The 21187-nt window shown below is 45.2% G+C and overlaps 1 protein-coding gene across 2 annotated transcripts in view; it reads right to left on the bottom strand.

Annotated features, from left to right (window-relative positions):
* Positions 1 to 21187, bottom strand: part of tbck (TBC1 domain containing kinase) — a 224598-nt gene that overhangs the window by 41184 nt on the left and 162227 nt on the right. The gene's annotated exons all lie outside the window — the stretch shown is intronic.

The raw sequence follows: 21187 nt of genomic DNA, 5'->3' as shown, positions 1-21187 counted from the left end.
GGAATGAAAGGTTTGACGTACGAGGAGAGATTAAACAGTTTGGGTTTATACTAGCCGGAGTTTTGAAGGATGAAAGAGGATCTGATTAAGGTACATAAAATATTAAAAGAGATTGATAAAGTAAACGTAAACCAAATGTCCCCTTTGTAGGACAATCTAGAAGGAGAGGTCAGAGATATAGGTTGAGAGGCAGTGGATTTAGAACTGAGATGAGGAGGAACTACTTCTCGCAGAGGGTGGTGGATTTGTGGAACTCGCTGCCCCATAGTGCGGTGGAGTCTGAGTCATTAAATGGGTTCAAGGAGATAGATATATTTCTGATTTAAAAAAAAAAGAGTTATAGGGGTATGGGGAACAGGGAGGGGCGGATTTGAGACCAGGAAGAGATCAGACATGATCTGATTGAATGGTGGATCAAACTCGAAGGGCTGAATTGCCTACTTCTGCTCCCTATGTTCCTGAAATGGTAATTGGAACCAACTTGTCCAAACTTTACATAATTTTAAACACCATTTAAAGCTTCCCTCAATTATTTTCTCTTCCGAGTGAGAAGAGACACCAGGTAACAATGTGTCTCCTTCCCAGCTGTGCAGCAATGCAGAAGGTACTGCACAGGATGCTGACTGTGCAAAAATAAATTAAAGATACGGAGATGAACAGACAACACAGAGGAAAAAAAAGAAGAGGGGGCACTCCAATTAAGTCAATCTGCTCCTCATAAATCATTATTTTAAATCCTGGGATCAACCATTTGGCCTTTTATGTGCCATATCCAGTAACTGCATATTATTTTTAAAATGGTGAATTTCTTTAGATTTATCCCATCAAAGGGTGGCATATGGTGCAGTGGTTAGCACTGGGACTGCGGCACTGAGGACCCGGGATCGAACCCAGCTCTGGGTCACTGTCCATGTGGAGTTTGCACATTCTCCCCATGTTTGCGTGGGTTTCACCCCCACAACCCAAAGATGTGCAGGTTAGGTGGATTGGCCACGCTAAATTGCCCCTTAGTTGGAGAAAAAAATAATTGGTCACTCTTAAATTTATAAAACAAAAAGATTTACCCCATCAAATCATTTTAACATTTTAAAACTCAACTGGATCACCTCTGCCAGTCTTCTCAACTCAATGGAATACAAGTTAAATTTATACCACAAGTTTTCATAATCTACCTCCAATATATGTCTGTGAATTTAGACAGTGAGTGCACAAGCATTTTTGAGCAATAGGAGACATGATAATCAATGCTGATCTTATCCCCTGTTGGCATATATATGAACTTTGCTGCAGGGATCATTGGATACTAACCATTTACTGTTTTATTCATCGTTTAAGGCAGGGGAATTGATGCCAATGGTAGCAAGTCAATTGAGGCAAGCTGACTAAGCATATACCAACAATCCAACCTAGAAGCTAAGATGGCACTCGTTGTGATCCCAAAGAAAGCTGGCCACAAAGGTCTAGCAATCTCTCCGGTATGGTTATCTCTTTTTCCAATGTTAATTTCTTTCCATAGGCCTAACTAAAGAGGATCGGTGGCGTCCAGCGACAGTGATGGCATCAAGCAGGGTAAGCAGCCAATCCCATTGAAGAATTCGCACAGACAGAAAACCAGAAGGTATATTCCACTGATTTTAAAAATTTATAAAAGGTGGGGGGCAGAGAGTGAAATAAAGATTGGGGCATACAATTGGGATTAATGTGGAAGTTGAAATATTATAAACAAATTACGATAAATATATATAAAAACCTATGGAATTACATAGTTACATAGAACATGCAGTGCAGAAGGAGGCCATTTGGCCCATTGAGTCTGCACCGACCCACATTAAGCCCTCACTTCCACCCTATCCCCTTAACCCAATAACCCCTCCCAACCTTTTTGGACACGAAGGGTAATTTAGAATGGCCAATCCACCTAACCCGCACGTCTTTGGACTGTGGGAGTAAACCGGAGCACCCGGAGGAAACCCACGCAGACACGGGGAGAACGTGCAGACTCCGCACAGACAGTGACCCAGTGGGGAATCGAACCTGGGACCCTGGCGCTGTGAAGCCACAGTGCTATCCACTTGTGCTATCGTGCTGCCCTTAACTTACTGCAGAAACTTGAAAATTCCAGAAATATAAAATTAGCTTTTTGGGCCAGAAAGGTTATTCAGCAGTAATTATGACTCGAGTACATTGTTAAAACCCCTGTTACACCTCATTCAACCATGTCAGCTGCTTCATCAATAACCTTCCCTTCTTTGTGGGGTCAGAAGTGCAGATGTTCGCTGATAATTGTACATTGTTTAGTATCAGGAACTCACCAAGGCTCCTTGGACAGCTTCTTCCAAGCGCAAGACCCTATCATCTTGAAACATAAGGGCAGCTGATATGTCCCCTCAAATCCACTCAGCATCCTGACTTGGAAATATATCGCCGTGCCTTCACTGTCACTGGGTCAAAATTCTGGAACTCCTTCATGAACAGCACTGTGGGTGCACCTACACCACAGGGACTGCAGCGGTTGAAGGCGGCAACCACCACCTTCTTAAAGGAATTAGGGATGGGCAATAAATGCTGGCCCACCAAACAAAGTCCACATCCCTTGAATGAATTAAAAATGCCACATGTGACTCCTCAGATAGTCCCTGTCCACGTGCGGCAATACCGAGACAGCCTAGATCTACCGAGACCAGGCTTGGATTGAAAAGTGATAAGTAAATCTTGATATCACACAAGTGCCAGGCAATAACCATCTCCAACAAGAGAGAATCTAACCATTGTCCCTTGACATTCAAGAGAATTACGATCACTGAATCTCTCATATCTACAGCCTGAGGGTTACACCATTGGCCAAACTTGGCCAGCCATATAAATACTGTGGCTATCAGAGGCTGTAGATTTTGTGGCGAGTAAGTCACCCCCTGACTCCCAAAGCCTGTCCACCATCTATAAGGCACAAGTCAGGAGTATGATGGAATACTCTCCACTTGCCTGGATGAATGCAGATCCAACAGATAACAGAGATATATTTCCAAGCCTGGATATTATCCAGATCGTTCTGCATTTGGACATGGACTGCTTCAGTATCCGAGGAGTCACAAATAGTGTAATCAGCGAACATCCTTACTCCTGAAATTATGATGAATGGAACAGCTAAAGATGGTTGGGCCATGCATACTACCCTGAGGAGCTCCTGTAGTGATGTCCTGGAACGGAGATGATCGACCTCCAACCAGTGGAGGGTTTCCCCCCACTCCCATCTCCCTTCACTCGTTTTACTTAATACCATACTTGGTCAATTGCTACCTTGATGTCAAGGGCAGTCACACTCGGCTCATCCCTGGAATTCAGCTATTTTCCCCACATTTGAACCAAGGCTGTAATGAGGTCAGGAGCTTAATGACTCCGGTGAAATCCAAACTGCATGTCAGTGAGTCAACTATTGATAAGCACTGCTACAGTGCTGTTGATTACCCCACCCATTACTTTACTGAACTGTAGACCGATGGGGTTTGGTACAAAATACCAGGGTCCCAGGTTCGATTCCGGCTTGGGTCACTGTCTGTGCGGAGTCTGCACATCCTCCCTGTGTGTGTGTGGGTTTCCTCCGGGTGCTCCGCTTTCCTCCCACAATCCAAAAATGTGCAGGTTAGGTGGCTTGCCCATGCTAAATTGCCCCTTAAGTGTCCAAACAAAATAGGTAGGTGGGGTTACTGGGATAGGATGGGGTGTGGGGCTTAAGTGGGGTGCTCTTTCCAAGGCCGATGCAGACTCATCGGGCCGAATGGCCTCCTTCTGCACTGTAAATTCTATGATAAGAAGGCGGGCTTTCTTGAATATGCTCAGTCGGTACTCGAATTTAACGCTGTTGGCCTCGCTCTGCATCACAAACCAGCTGCCCAGCCAACTGATTAGCGCAGTTAGCCCAAATAATCAAAATAACCTGTTTGGTAATCTCGGCTACTTTCACCAAAACAGATGGACTCTTGAATAGTTAAAGATCAGGGCCCAAAGAGCAGCTGGAGGCCAAAGACTTTGAAAGTTGAAAGGAGTAAGTGGTTTTTGGTGGAAGCTTAGGAGCACGTGGATGAATGAATGAAATGAAAATGAAATGAATGAAAATCGCTTATTGTCACGAGTTACTGTGAAAAGCCCCTAGTCGCCACATTCCTGCGCCTGTTCGGGAGGCTGGTAACGGGAATTGAACCATGCTGCTGGCCTGCCTTGGTCTGCTTTACAAGCCAGCCATTTAGCCCAGTGTGCTAATCCAGCCCCAGAAAAATGAAAATTGTTTATTGTCACAAGTAGGCTTCAAATGAAGTTACTGTGAAAAGCCCGTGGTCGCCCAATTCCAGTGCCTGTTCGGGGAGGCTGGTACGGGAATGCTGCTGGCCTGCCTGGGTCTGCTTTCAAAGCCAGCGATTTAGCCCTGTGCTAATCATGCACATGGATAAGGTGCTTTGACAATGAAAGTGTGAGGAGGAAGTGGGACCGAGGGTAGACTAGTGTCCAAAGAGTGTGCACATGGACATGAGAGTGTCACTTAAAGAAGGTGGTGCAAGGCTTCAGGAAGAGGGAATTGCAACAGGAAAACAAGGTACTGTGAACTGCTGGGACTGCACAGCTGGCATACATTAATATAAAAACACTTTATAATTCCTGGTATAGCTTAAATGCTGGTAAATGCATGACAAAAATGACCAAAACTGAATGCAGACATCAAAATAATGGGAGGGGCATGATGAAATCTTGGACCCAGACTGTGTTTACCTTGCCTGCATTTCGAAATAATAAACAGGGACTATTGGTAACATGCGATGTGATCTCTCTTCCCCTTTCAAAGTACACATGGTATGCTGCTTTGGCTAGACTATTGTTTGCAGACACTTTGCAAGAATCTGACCTCATTAAATCACTGCTGCAAAAATAACCATATGTGGGTATCTGGACCTTTGTTAAATTCTTCGCAAACTTGTTAGGAAAAACAATTTGAATGCAATGCTTCATTGAAAGGGGTATTTTTTTTACTTCACCCTGAATTTCACTCGGATGAGGCTACTTCAATTTCACAGCCAGTGCATGGGTGAGCAAACAAGTGCAGCAACGCAGAGCCGCAGATGCAGAGAGCGTCAGAAATTCCACAAAATGAAAAATGTAGGTCAAAAACATTTGAGTTGGGTTTGGAAAGATGGCATAAGAAGGCATGTCAAGTCAACACCCATCATGCTGCATGCCACAAGTTACTGGAATAGATAAAGTACTGGCAGGCTTTTTAAAAAATCCATTCTTGGGATCAGGGTGTCGTCACTAGCAAGGTTTGTGCTGATCACCATTTCAGCTGATACAACCTAGTGTTCCTGATACATAAAATAGGTGATTTAAAAAAAATGTTTCTCCTAATTTTGTATTCTAAAAATGACAGGAAAGAGCAATAATCCTAGTATTTAAAGCCATCCATTAAATGGCAAGCCTGCAATTTAATTGGCTTGGTATTTAGCACTCATGATCAATCGGAGTCTATGTTCGACATTCAATAGATATGCAAAGAAATTCTGCCATTTCGGCTGAATATTAAAACTGAAGCTCCACCTGTCCGAGCGGATAGATGCAAAATATACCATTTCAAAAAAGGGCAGGGAAGTTATCCCTGGAGTCCTGGACAAAACATGGACGGAATTCTCCGACCCCCCCCCCCGCTGGGTCGGAGAATCGGCACAGCGCCGCGTGAATCGCGCCAAGCCGCCCCGACGCCATTCTCTGCAGTGCGGAGAATCGGCACCGTGTCGGTCGGGGTATGCGCCGACTCTCCGGCCCGGATGGGCTGAGCGACCGTCAACAAAAAGCAGAATTCTGCCGGCGCCGTTCTAACATCGTCGGAGCTGGTGGGACCTCGGTGTTGAAGGGTCTGGGGGCGGCCTGTGGGGGGTGGGAGAAGACGTCCGACCCCAGGGGGACCTCCCTAGTGGCCTGGCCCGCGATCGGGACCCACCAAGCGGCGGGCTGGCCTCTCTGCCCCTCCCGGCCTCCTTTCCTCTGCGTCAGCTCCTGTAGCCCTGCGCCATTTGATGTCGGGGCCGGCACGGGGAAAATCGCCACTGCACATGCGCTAGTTGGCACCGGCCCAACTGCGCATGCACGGACCCTGCAGCGTCGGGTTCAGGCCAGGATAGGCAGCTGGATATCCCTCAATCAACATCACTTTAAAAAATCAGCAGGTCATCGTCATCTTTCTCTTTGAGGGGCCTTGCTGTGTGCAAATTGGCTGCTCCGATTCGGACATTACCACAGTGGCTTCACTTTTAAAATAATAAAGCACGCACATCCTGACTCCACACCACAGTACTACACAGAGTTGCAAGACACTCTTTCTTTAAAACCAGTTCTGCAATTTGATGAGATCACGGTTGATCATTCCCTCAACTTCTTATCCCTCAATAATCTTACCCAACAAAAATCTGTCAGCTCAAATTGTGAAAGCAGGGCGACCAACCTCACTGGATTGTCAGTGACCATCCCATATTCTGACCGTGTCGCGTCTTTTCGTCCGACGTCACTTCGTCCAACGACGCTTCGTCTACGTCTTTTGGTCCAACGTCTTTTTGTCCAATTATCCAATTACAAATTTAGCTGGACTTACCTGGTGATTTTTCTTAACTAGAAATAACTGCAAATTATCTTCGATGTAGTGCAGTAACACAGACAATATGGAAAACATTGCAAACATTGTTAGAAATACTTGTTTAGAGTTCGAATGCTCTTATTTGACTGTTAAGTGCATGAAACTAGAAAGTATTTGCGCGAAGATTATTAGTTTCTCCATTTCCCACACTAAAATTCATGGCTTCTCGGAATGAGCTGCCAATTAGTGCCCAATTAGAGACAGTTTTGTGGTACACGTCCGTGCCAACTGGATACTGAATGGAGACTGCCCAAACTCTCTTTAGCCTGGCCCCTTACAAGCTCATTACATCTGACAGCACTGGGGTTGCGTTTAGGTGAAAGGCCAATGTCTGATCAACGGGACCAACCCTTTCCCACAAAACTTCATAAAATGTAGCCGATTTAATTTATTTTAAAAAATCTGCGAGGGACATGCAGAGCGTTGTCACTCATGCCTGTGAACTTCTGTTAAATGAACGTTTGATAGTTCATTAAGGGAGGCATATGCAGGGTGACACCGAAATGTCAATTCCGGTGATTGACATTTTAAAATATATCCATCATTTGGGGCACTGGCGCCTGGCATATTTTAATGCAAAGGCCTTTGCAAAATGTGAAATGACAGCTTTGCGTTTCGCAGATATTAAACTGATTGTCGTAAGGAACTTGGTTCCCGTAAGTACACTAACACAGCAAAATCTGAATCAATCCGTACATGATCAGAATATACATTATTCAATATAAGATTTCAACCCTCTGCTAGGTAAAGTGCAAACACCCCTCTTGTAGAAAACACATACGAAAGGTGTATCACAAGGAATGGCATGATTATGACAAATTGCAGCATCGGTTTTCAGTGATGTCCCCACTGCTAGTTACAGAGCCGGATCAAATTTAGACTGAGTAAATGTTCTGTTTATATAATCCCTATTTCAATAATCCACGCAGAGATCAACTCTGGCAATATAAGTCAAGTTACAAAAAGTCTTTGACAAAAAAAATCATCCGACAAAAAAACATAACAAGTCACAAAAAGTCTTTGACGAAAAAAATCATCGGACAAAATGACGATGGACCAAAAGACGTGCGGACAAAAAGACGTTGGACCAAAAGACGTGCGGACAAAAAGACGTTGGACCAAAAGACGTGCGGACAAAAAGACGTTGGACCAAAAGATGTGGACGAAGTGTCGTTGGACGAAATGGCGTCGGACAAAAAGACATAGCACCATTCTGACGTCAGGCCTTCCGGGCGCATCTTCGTCTGGATTTATTATTTTGCTGGAGATGTTGTTTCTGTACATGTTAGGTTCATTTGTCAGGGATGTCCGGCGGGTTACCAGGGTTGGGGGGGGGGGGGTGGTCACGAGTAGTCAGAATCAGAATTGACGCAGGTGGTCGGGACCTCATCGCACTCTGAATTACGCATCACTGTGCACGCCGCACTCTCCTCCTGGCTCTGCCGCCCCCTCCCCCGCCACTTGCAGCAATCCTTGTGGCTTTACTTGCCAAAATGTGGCCCGTAACTTATTCCCAGAAGGTGGGTCATCCCGCTTGATGGCTGAATTGCGCCAAAATTTGCAATCTTTTGAGAGAGAGAATTCCACATTCCACTTGCCTTTGCAAAGGAAAAGTCCTGTGATTTCACTCCCGAATGTCCCAATGATGAAAGGCCATCCGTCAATCTGAAGCATTAACTCTGTTTCGCTTTCCACAGATGCTGCCTGACCTGCTGAGCATTTCCTGTTTCTATCTCCACTTTTAAAGATTCTGTCTTATTCCGCAGGGAATATTTTCTCTGCATCTACTCTGTCAAACCTTTTTCATCATGGACAACAGGTCAATTTGTTCACCTCCCAACACTGTAAACGCAAGGCCAAATTTGCGTAAACTGTCCTCGTACCTGCCCTCAACCAGATGCAGGTTATTGCACCAACTGTATCATGATGCAATTTGCCTCATATTGGATTGCACTGACTTGGCCATCAGAGACTCTCCTCTCGCAAAGCATGCTGTATTAATCAGTTTTAATAGTGATTCAACTAAACCTCTTTTTAACTACGTAGGCAGATTAGCAACTAGAAAACCCCATAAACTGAGATTTAAGTTCTCAATTTACAGCGAGTAAAACAAAACCTGTTGTACTGTCTGATCTGAAAAGGTGCATTCATAGGCGGCAGCTTATTAATTTAATTGGGTCACAAAATTATCCAGGCAAAGCTTCAATGGAGGGCCAGACACATAATCCCGGACAATCCACGACAAGATTTAAAAAATTTTTTTTTTTTTTAACACAGTGAATGGTGATCTGAAATGCACTACCTGAAAGGGCAATGGAAGCAGATTCAATAATGTTCAATAAAGAACTGGATAAATATGCGATGTGGGAAAATTGCAGGGTTATCGGGAACTGGGGCTAATTGGACAATTGTTTCACAGAGTCAGCATTGTCTCCCGTTCCCGTTGGTGCTGTACTCTCCGACGATGCAACAGTGCTCCGATCTAACCGCGCTCCGATCTAACCGCGCTCCGATCTAACCGCGCTCCGATCTAACCGCGCTCCGATCTAACCGCGCTCCGATCTAACCGCGCTCCGAACAAACAAACTGTGCTACGATCTAACTGTTCTACGATCTAACTGCTCTATACTCATTTTACAGCTGGCATGCAGGTTGCAGCTTGAAACATTGGAGAAAGCCAACTAGCTCACCCTGTCCCAACGTTCTGTTGGCACAGTGAGTATCGGTTGCTATATATAGGTCATATTTAATGCATTAGTCATGTCTTCATATTTGTACCAGCTAGTGTTGTACCACAACATCAGCATTTTAAATCTAGACTCCTATTTTAGTGACTTCAAATAAACTCCAAGCTCTTACTTCTAAAAAGTTACTCTTGATTCATGCCAACAAAACACAGTAGGTAGTACGCATTCCAAACTTTTTATGTACGTCGATAATATTTTATAAGTGCAATGTTCACAGACTTCTAAACCTGTAGGAGCAGCATTGAGTAAAGACAGCTGGTAGCGAGGTTAGGCTGAGGCTGCTTGCTGAAGTGTTAAGCCATCAGATGTAATTTTACCTGTTTGATCCCAGAAGATGCCTGTCAGCTCTTCCAAGAAGGTCTCAACGCCCCTTTTCTCAATACTCACGAGAAACTGAACCAGAAAGAACAGGGGTTCAGTGTCAAACTTAACACCAAGGTGTGGAAACTCTCCAGAAAACATCCAGGTAGTGAGTTCAAGAAGTAAATTTCCTCAGACTCCGCACAAGACAGGTGCAGAGCACCAGACGTTGGGAAATCAGGCTCACAACTTTGCCTCAGTGGCAGCACTATCACCTCAGAGTCATAAAGTCATGGGTTATGGCCGGCACGTGGCGCTGGGGTTAGCACTGAGACTACGGTGCTGAGGACCCGGGTTCGAATCCCGGCCCTGGGCCACTGTCCGTGTGGCATTTGCACATTCTCCCCGTGTCTGCGTGCGTTTCACCCCCACAACCCAAAGATGTGCAGTGTAGGTGGATTGGCCACGCTAAATTGCCCCTTCAGGGCTGGTTTACCTCAGTGGGCTAGACAGCTGGTTTGTGATGCAGAACAAGGCCAGCAGTGCGGGTTCACTTCCCCTACCAGCTTACCCGAACAGGCGCCGGAATGTGGCGACGAGGGGCTTTTCACAGTAACTTCATACGTGAGACAATAAAAGGTCATTATTATTATTGTTTAATTGGAAAAATATAATCGGGCACTCTAAATTTAAAATAAATAAATAAATAAAGTCATGGGTTCAAGTGCTCTTCTCCAGAGCTGGAGACCATAATCGAAAGCAACAAATTTGACAACTGAGGAGGTGCCACACTGTCTGATGTGCTACCTTTCGGATGAGTTGTTAAACCTGCTGGAACATAGGCAGCTCTTCCTATACCACAGCCTGAAACGATCATGCTGCCAGATCCTTCCAAAACAACCCAAGGGACATGTGGCACATCATTCTGCCGTGCACGCCCATGATGTTTGTGTCTAAAGTTTATGCTTTTGAAAAGGACACTTCAGTTGGAAAAAGAAGTGCTGCATAAAAACCTGCCAGTAGGGTGTGCTGGAGGTGATGTAGAAAAGAATAAAAGGGGCCTTCCTGTTTTGGCGGGAATTCAGTTCAGGAGCAAAAACAGAAAACGCTGGATAAACTCAGCAGGTCCGGCAGCATCCATGGAAGGAGAAATAGTCCGTACGACTCCAAACGTTCACTATTTTCTCTCTCCGCAGATTAAAAAATAATTGGATTAAAATTTTTCATTTATAACAAACATAATATCAACACAGTACCACCATAGAAAGCAGATGCAATATAATAAAAACACAACCGACCACATAAATCGCACCAGAGAGAAAAAAAACACCCTTTCCCCAACAATGAAAACTAACCCTCCCTGCGCCCCAGCAGCTGATGGTGACAAATTCTTTAAAGTAGGAAATGAATGACTGCCATCTCAGGTAGAACCCCTCAACCGACCCTCTTGACAATGTACTCCACCTTCTTCAGATACAAAAATTCAATGAGGTCACTCAATCAGATCGAGGCACTGGGCGGAATAGGAGATCTCCATCCCGGCAAAACTTGCCGCCGAGCTATTAATGAGGCAAAGGTGGGAACATCCACCTTTACCCCGTCTGCCACCCCAGCGGATCTGCTTTCTATGGTGATACCGATACCCTGCAAATGGCCACCAGAGGACAAGGCTCAAAATCAATATTAAGAATGGTGCGAAAGAAAGAGACCCAAAAGCATCTTGGGACATGACTAAAATATTTGGGCCTGATTAGCCAGACCCAGAAAACACTGCTCCCACTCCCACAAATAAACCACTCATCCGAGCTTTAGTTAGCTGAGCACTATGCACCACTTTGAGCTGAATTAGGAGGAATCGTGCACAGGAGGACGTGGAGTTTACCTGCTAAGGGCCTCACACCACACGTCCTCATCGAAAGCAGGATCCAGCTCCCCCTCCCATTTTGTTCCCACCTCATCCACCGGGGCTGCTTACAGGATATGCCCATAGATACCTGAAATGCTCCCCCCATCAGGTCCTGCTAGTGATAGGATCCCTCTTCAACAAAGAGGGTTGCGGAGCGAAGGGAAATTTAGGAAAAGGCTTGGGATAAAGTCATGGATTTGGAGTTAACGGAACAAGTTCACCCTGAAAGTTGAAACTTCACCGATAGCTACTCCGAACTAGCAAACCGTCCCTCCACAAACAAACCCCAAAGGCCCTGTCCCTCCACGACTGAACATCGTGTCTAACTCAACAGTACAAATAAGGCGGTTGCCGCAGATGGAGGCCAGCAGTGACCTGAGCCGAATTTATAAAGCTGCTTAAACTGCCTCTATATCCTTAGCGTGGACAGCACCAGCAGGCAAGAGGAATATCCCACGGAGAGAAGGGAAGCGAGGTTGTTGCCCAAAGCCTTTAAACTATAGCCCCGACAGGATCTCGCCGCCATCAGCCCCCTTATAGAGCTCGGCTCCCCAATCCACCTCAGCACCTTCTTGATGTTGGCCGCCCAATAGTAAGCGAACACGTTGGGTAAAGCTAGACCCCATGAAGGAATGCCGGACCCTGTGAAGGAATGGCGGTCCCTCTGAAGGAATGCCCTACGGATTCTTGGGAACGTAGTTCCTGAATAGCTTAATTATTTCATCCATTGAGGAGACTGGATCCGTAATATACAGAAGCAGGTCACCGGCATATAAAGACTCCCTGTGTGCCCATGACCCCCCCCCCCCCTCCCCCCCAAGCCCCATCCTTGTCCATTTGCCTGAAAATCTCAGCACTATGGCCAAAAATTCAAACGCCATCGCAAACAGAAGCGGAGACAGTGGACACCACTGCCTAGACCCCTACTCAATAAAAAAATACTCCCAGCTCGATGTGTCCACTGTACAGTGGCCAAACCCACAAAATGAACTTCTTCCCAAGACTAAATTTCCCAAGGACCTCCAAAAGGTACTCCCATTCCACCCTATAGAATGCCTTCTGATCATCCATGGACACAATCATCCGGTTTGGAAATTGGAGAAGGGGAAAAGGACAATATTCAACAGCCGCCGAATATTAGCCAATAGTTGCCGACCCAAAAGAGAGTCCTGTAGAATGCCTCAGGAGCCACATCAACTTCACTTGGGGTGGAAACCAAGCTGCTGCACAAGTTCTTGATCTGTATAATCTCTCGGGAAGCCGCCTGCCACCTCAGCTAATGGGCTATAAGATGGCTGCCTTCTCCCCATTCTTGTAAAATACCCCCTTGAGCGCCGCTGCTGGCTCACTGCTTTCCCTGTGGACAATAGATCAACTTGCGTTTACAGCCTCTTCCTGTTTGCCATAAACTCCAGGATAGGATATCGGCGATCTGTCTCAAGAATCACACCCCCCAATCATTGCTAAAACATACATCATAAAACAGTACCCCTACAAAACTGAATTCCCAACAGCAGTTATACATTTCCAACTATAATACACGAGACACCACTTTTCACAGCAGTTAGCCCCCCACTAATAAAAATACCACATGGGAAGCAAAAATCCCCCACCTACCCCAAGAACAAAAAAATAAAAATTTACCAACAAACATCGACAGTTATATACAGGCTACCCAACACCTTTCCCAACCCACAGCAGCTAACAACCTCACATAGCAGTTAACCAGAACCAATTGGGCAGCACGGTAGCACAGTGGTTAGTACTGTTGCTTCACAGCGCCCAGCTCCCAGGTTCGATTCCCGGCTTGGGTCACTGTCTGTGTGGAGTCTGCACGTTCTCCCTGTGTCTGTGTGGATTTCCTCTGGGTGCTCCGGTTTCCTCCCTCAAGTCCCGAAAGGAATGAGATGAATTGGACATTCTGAATTCTCCCTCCGTGTACACGAACAGGCGCCGCAATGTTGCAACTAGGGGCTTTTCTCAGTAACTTCGTTGCAGTGTTAATGTAAGGGTACTTGTGACAATACAGATTGTTATTCCAAGCTTTTTAAGAAAGGCGTGCATCTCCTCCAGGGCAAAGTAATAGCAAACAACCTCACCCCAAATTGAACTCCCTTCTTGTATAAGGCAGCCTTAACCTTGTTAAAGGTCACCCGTTACCTCACCAGCTCAGCTCCAACACCCTGGTAGATCCTAACAAGATTACTTTCCCACTTCGAGTCTCGATGTTCCTTGGACGACTACGGGACCCATTCCTTCTCCTGAAAGCGATCAACGAATGCATGCGGGGGTTTGCTCGGCCGAGGCTTCTGGCGAAGTATCCGATGGACCCTGTTCAACTCCGAAGGGAATGCAAGACCACCCTCCCCCATCATTTATCCAAACATCTGCGAAAAATATGCAGTGGGATTCGACCGCAAACCCCCATCCCCTTCAGCAACCCCACGGCTCTGAGATTCTTCCTTGTCAAACGATTCTCGAGATCATCGACTTTGGTCTTCAACCTCTCGTCAGCCAGCACCGGCATTTCAGCCTCCAGGGAAGCAAGCTGCTCGCTGCGCCTCCGCAGTGTTTTCTCCACACCCTCTAGCACCTCGCCTCGCTTCTTCACCGTCTCAGCAGCCTTTTCCAGTCTAAACTGGATGGGGCCCAGAGCCTCCTCAATCAACTTTCGCAGGCTCTGCAACACCAATTTCCACTGTTTATCAAAGTGCAGGTCGAATTTTTTTTGCCAGCACATTAGAGAGCATAACCCCCACCACGAACGGGGAGGCCTCCGCAGCCTGTGCCATTTTCTTCACAGAGGAGCTGTACGATGCCTCCGATCCGGTCAACCAATTACCTTGTACTGGCTTCTTACCTCCTTTTTTTGGCACTGGTTCGGCAGACAGGCACCCTGTATCACCACAGGTAAGCTTTTCTGCAAGGGTCTCTCCCAAAACCCGGGAAAAAAACGTCTCCAAAACAAGGATCCTGGCAGGAGCTACCTCGTGAGCGCCCTATCCTCACATGCCGCCGCAAGTCCTCTTCTCTCTCCACAGATGCTGCCAGACCGGCTAGGTTTTCCAGCATTTTCTGTTTTAAATTCCAGCATCCGCAGTATTCTGTTTTTATTCCAGTTCAGAAGCATTCGTGATTTACATATTTTCTTACAATCTCTCTGGGGCCAAGGACAACAGATTGCCTCTGACTATGGCCTCTTTACTTGCCTCCTCTACTTTCGCCTTCAATACCGGGTGCAAATGAGTGCTTCTGTCTCGGAGATTGGTAATATTCTGTTGCTGTCTCTAGCGTGGTGATCAAAGCCAAACTCAGCACCCCATTCATGTGCTGATTGTTGCATTAGAAAGCTGTACAATAACATACAATAGGACTCTACATAGTTCAACTGTATTAAGCACTTTGTAAAATTACTTGGAACATGAAAGAGAGATGAATATTTGGTTAATTTAGGTCACAACTTCAAGTTAAGCATGACTTTAAGACAAGGGGACATAGGGACAAACTAGCAATCAGGATCAATGGTTAAAAAGCACTTGCTCATTCACAGGGTAATTATTAGAGGGATTGGTCTTGGTGAATGAAAAGAAAAGATAAATTCTATAATATTCAAGAGGCAGTGGATGCTGTGCTGGATGGAGAGCAGTGGAAAGAGGAACAATGGGTATCTACAAAAGGATGGACTAGATGGGCTGAATGGCACAAGCATAGAAAAAAAAGAGTCCATCTACAGTTTGCAATTTCTGCTGGTGTAGAGGAGCGATATTTCAGGTACAGGGATCACTCTTGCAGTGCCTCTGCTCCATGTTGCTTCCCGCCTGAGTCAAGAGCTGTAAGACCGATGGGTTGTAAAACTACCTCTATTGGCTGAAAGGTGCCCCTGCAAAATTAATTTGGACTGTCCCAATTAACAAGGTTACATTGCATAAACGCAAACTATAACTTAGAACAAAATCTCGCTCAGGGAGGCTGTGTGAACGTTTAGCTTGACAAATGGAAATATTCATACTGGTGACATCGTTTTGTGGTTGGAGTTGGGATTTATTGTAGCGGTAAAATGCCCTGCAGTCTGTAACGTATTGAAAATATGGAAAAGAGTGGGTTGGTGTTCATTTTTCCCACATTGACATTCCTAACTGACAAAGAGGCCATCAGCAAATTTTGGTAGAAACCGCGTTGGCGACTGAAGAAGAGGTTCCTAAAGAGGATGCAGAGGAGATTTGCCAGGATGGTTCCAGGGATGGGGGATGTTTTAGTTCAAAGGTGAGGTTGGAAAGGAGATTGAGGTGAGACTTAACAGAGGTATGCAAGATTATTAAAGGTTAGATGGCACGGTGGTGCAGTGGTTAGCGCTGCTGCCTCACAGTACCGAGGACACAGGTTCGATACCGGCCCCGGGTCGTTGCCCGTGTTGAGTTTGCACATTTTCCTCTGTGTCTGATGGGTCTCACCCCCACAACCCAAAGATGTGTAGAGTAGGTGGACTGGCCACATTAAATTGCCCCTTAACTGGAAAAAAAGAATTGGGTACTTTAAATGTAAAATCAATTATCAATGGTTGAGATAAAGTAGACAAGGAAAATCTCCTCCTGTTTGCTGATGGGACAAGAACTAGGGGACACACATTTAAGGTTTTGGGCAAAAGGTGCAGATGGATAGGAGGGAAACCTTTTTTTCACGCAGCAAGTGACAATGCCCTGGAACTCGCATCTCGTGAGGGTGGTGAAAGTGGAAACAATCAATTTTTTCAAAAATAAATTGGGTGGGCATGTAGGGCTATGGGGATCGAGCGGGACTGACTGGACTCCTCCGTGGTGAGTCGGCATGGACCCAATGGGCCGAATAGCCTCCTCCTGTGCTGTAATTGACTCTGTAAACAAGGAAAATAAAAATTCTGCCGATGATCAATGAAAAAAAATCTTACATATTTCAGCGAAGAGACTCAAAGGTTTCTTTAAGTTCTCTAAGAGCACTGATGTAATTTATCCTTAATGGCTTATTTTAGACAAAGAAAGGGCTAGCATAGAGTAGAGATTTAATTACAAGACCCAGTGAAGTATCAACTAGCAAACATAAACACAATAGCAGTAAATTCCAAATTTACTAACTCACCAGGAATTGCTCAATACCAAAAATGAGACTTGTACATATAACCTAGCCCGCCATTGCTCTGCACTACTGTATTGGCAGAGGTGCATTTTTCAGACTCGACTTCAAACAGACATTTTGTCTGCCCTCTCAAATGGGCATGAAAGGTTCCATGGCAATTCCAGGCTTGGGTGACTGCCTGCGTGGAGTTTGCACGTTCTCTCGTGTCTACGAGGGTTTCCTCCGGATGCTCCGGTTTCCTCCCAGTCTAAAGACGTGCAGGTTAGGTGGATTGGCCATGATCAATGTACGGGTAATGGGGATAAGATAGGAGAGTGGGCCTAGGCAGGGTGCTCTTTCGGAGGGTTGGTACAGACTCAATGGGCCAACTTAACAGAAAAATATCTAGACACTGACCAAGTGTGGCGTCTGAACCCATCAATAAATCAAGTAGGGCAACTACAGCCCTGAAAAAGATGAAAACGCAGAGCATTTATTGGCGCGGAGTATTAAATACCAAAAAGCCTCTTGCTTGTGAAACTCAAATGGAACAGAAGCTGATGAAGTCGATTTATTTGATTAAAATGGCAAGCTCTGGCTTTAGAAATCAGCTTGCTGGTCTACTGCCAAACTGCAAAAAAGCAACTCTGAGAATATAAAAATAAAATCGCTTCCCTGCCTTTTGGCTATGATTGAGCGTGAGATAAGGTTTAATTACCGGATCTGGTACGTTTCTCTTGTGGTGCCCACGAATTGGAATCAATTTGAATTTGCATTGGATTTTGGAGCAGGCAAGGAGATGGATTCGGGATTTGGCCCTGTCCACTCTGTGCTTTGGCTTTGTAACTCTGAGAAAGGAATAAAAAAAAAATAAAAAAGCAGCTTCAGTTGCTGAAAGTACAGTAAAAAGTCCTGAATGATTGACTGCACCAAGGTGGGCATTTTAAAGTGTGGCTGCTTCAAAAATATTTTCTGTCAGGATTCCAAAACGACACAAGTTTGAATTTCAAAACCAGCAATCAACTCAGAGTCAGATGCTTGTAACTACAAATACACATACTTATCCCGTGAATTCACAATCTCTCTTAAGGTACAAATGTTTGACATCTACATCGCACTTGCCTGTTCTTTGTCAATTTATTTCTAGTCAAATGGATACAAGCAAACGCATGTGTAACCTGACTCAATTCAGACATGAACTAATACATTTTTGTCCAGACTTTGTCCACACTCAGTGAATGAAGCTGCTAGTTCACCCGCTAAGGAATAATATTATGAATTTCATCACCATTTTAGCACAATACTGTTTCCAAAGCCGCTGGGGTAAAAAAAAAATAACACAAACATTGGAATAAGAGAAAAATCTCTTCCTCTGCTGGATTTCATGGTTTAGGAATGCAAATACAAGAATATAAGCATGTGATCCTGATGCTATCACAGATACGCATATTAATATTGGCAATGAACAAAGAACAAAGAACAATACAGCACAGGAACAGACCCTTCGGCCCTCCAAGCCTGTACCGGTCATGATCCCAACCTTTGCCAAAACCATCAGCACTTCCTTGTGCCGTATCCCTCTATACCCATCCGATCCATGTGTTTGTCAAGATGCCTTTTGAACGCCGTTAATGTATCTGCTTCCACAACCTCCCCTGGCAAAACGTTCCAGGCACTCACCACCCTCTGCGTAAAAAACCTGCCTCACACATCTCCTCTAAACTTTGCCCCACGGACCTTAAACCTATGCCCCCTGGTGACTGACCCCATCACCCTGGGAAAGAGTGCCTGCCTGCCCATCCACTCAATCCACGCCCCTCATAATCTTGTGGACCTCTATCAGGTCACCCAAAAGTATCTAGAAGATCCCAAGTGTTGGCACTTTCAACTGCGTCAGTCACGGTATCAAGCCCCGTTACAGAAATTGAGCACATAATGTTAGAGCTATGGGGAAAGAGTGCTGCACTGTAGGAACTGCAGCCTTTCTGATGAGGTATTATTGAGGCCCCACCTTCCAAGTTCCAAATTGCAATATTTGAAGATGAACAGGAAAGGTCTTTTGATTGAGGTATAAATGTTGCCAAGATGAACTTGGTCATTTATCACATTGCTGATTTTGGGAAGTTGTGTACAAATTGGCTGTTGTATTTGCTCACAGAGCAACACAAACTTCACTTCAACTGAACCAGACACTTCATCATCTCGGAGTTTCTGAAGTAATAAATTAACAATCACCAAGACCGCCTAGTTCCACCTCGGCAGCATTGTCCACCTCGATCGGTCTCTGCGTGTGTGCTGCATTCATTACAATATTACAAGAAACTGTACTTCAAAACTGGTTGTTGGAGTGCCTTGAGAATGTCCGGATGTGGTGTAGCTGGTATATAAATCCAAACCTCCAGACCCGACTACTCCAATGCACTCCTGGCTGGCCTTCTATTCCCTAACCGTACATCCAAAGTTCCATAAGGCACCCTGAATCAAATCCTGCTTGCTCATCACTTTTGACCTCATTGGCTCCCATTTCCCCAACATCTCAAATTTAAAATTTTTATCCATGTTCTTATATCCATTCATGGCCTCTACCGCTCTATATCGCTATCCTCCTCCAAAACTACAATCCTCGTGCCCCATACTCCCTGGTCCATCACAAATCAACCGCTTAGGCCCTCGGCCCTGCAATTTCTTCCCTAAAACCTTTCTCACTTCCCTCTCCTCCTTTAAGACTCTACTTAAAATCCATACAGGAAGTCCATGCTTAACACCATCCCATACAATGCTGTTTCGTGTTAATGTCACTCTACAATTAATGCCCTGCATTCGCATTGCTGCTGTTTCACCTTAATGTTGTTTTGACATCTGACCCTGTACACCTGGACCTTTCTGTGTGATTCCCACAGTGAGCGTGAGAGAGCCGAGTCTCAGGTGATGTGGGTATAGATGGATTGCATATTGGGATTCGAAACGTTAACTCTGTTCCTCGCTCCACAGATGATGCCCGACCTGATGCGTTTTTCTGGCATTTAAAAAAAAATCTTAGTTTAATGCTTATGCGAGAAAAGGCCTGGAGTTTGCATGATGACCCTAAGAAATGCTGGTGAAAATTCAAACATAAATCCATCTATTGCTAGTTGTGGGTGGTTTAAAAGGTACGAAAAAAATATGCTAGCTTGCATAACATTGCTGTGAGTGGGGGAGTTGCTGATGAGAAAGCAGCCAAATCCCTCATTAAAACATTAAGTGAGGAGGGTGGATACAGTTCTCAGCAAATGTTTAATGTCAATGTGACTTGTTTATTCTGGAAAAGGATACCTTCCAGGACATATCATTTCAAGAGAAGTAGAGTGCATTGGGCTGTAAAGCAGCAAAGGATTGTCCAACATTACTGTTTGACTGACATTGCTCTATATTCTCTGGAGATCAGAAGAATGAAAGGCAATCCCGTTGAAACAGGCAAGGTTATGAAGGGTAAACGCTGAGAGATCGTTTCCGCCAGTTGGGGCATCAAAAACATGAGGGCACACTCTTAAGGACAAGGGGCTGATTATTTTGGACTAAGATGAGGAGAAACTGCTTCACTCAAATGGAATTTGAATGGAATCAAGTGGCGGGTTGTTGGTGCTCCAGTAGTTTTAAAAATTATTAGAGTACCCAATTCTTTTTTCCAATTAAGGGGCAATTTAGTATGGCTCATTCACCTCCCTGCTGGGTTGTGGGGGTGAGACCCACGCAGACACTGGGAGAATGTGCAAACTCCACACGGACAGTGACCCGGGGCCGGGATCCAACGCGCTGTGAGTTTTGACATGGTAGACTAAATTTATTGTTGATATTTTGTATGTTTTCTTAAATTCATAATGTTAACGTGCGTGTTTGTATGGAAATGTGCATTCCAAAGGAATTCCCTCCAGGATGGGCGGCATGGTGGCGCAGTGGTTAGCACTGCTGCCTCACAGTTCCAGGGACCCCGGTTCAATTCCGGCCTCTGTCTGTGTGGAGTTTGCACTTTCTTCCCGTGCCTGTGTGGATTTCCTCCGGGTGCTCCGCTTTCCTCCCACAGTCCAAAGATGTGCAGGTTAGCTGGATTGGCCCACGCTAAATTTCCCCTTAGTGTCCAAAAGATTAGGTGGGTTTACTGGGTTACGGGTGGAGCCGTGGCCTTAAGTAGAGTGCTCTTTTCAAGGGCCAATGCAGACTCGATGGGCTGAATGGTCTCCTTCCGCATTGTAAATTCTATTATTCTATGATCTTAACCCCCATTTATAACGTTGAGTCAGTGGGAGATTATGGTTTGCATAATGTTCTCAGGCGGACCTTGTGTTTTCCAGAAACCAAATAACTATGTTAAGCAAGAACTTCCTGCACTTTTATGCTAGTTTCGTTTGTCACTTTTCTCGCTATTGCCTGCTATGGATTGGGATCGATTTTGCAAATTTGGGAAGTTTCTCAGTATTAATGGCTCTATACAAATGCAAG

Source organism: Scyliorhinus canicula, chromosome 3 (assembly GCF_902713615.1).
Source record: "Scyliorhinus canicula chromosome 3, sScyCan1.1, whole genome shotgun sequence".
Lineage (NCBI taxonomy): Eukaryota > Metazoa > Chordata > Chondrichthyes > Carcharhiniformes > Scyliorhinidae > Scyliorhinus > Scyliorhinus canicula.
This window is presented reverse-complemented; position numbering and strand designations above follow the sequence as displayed.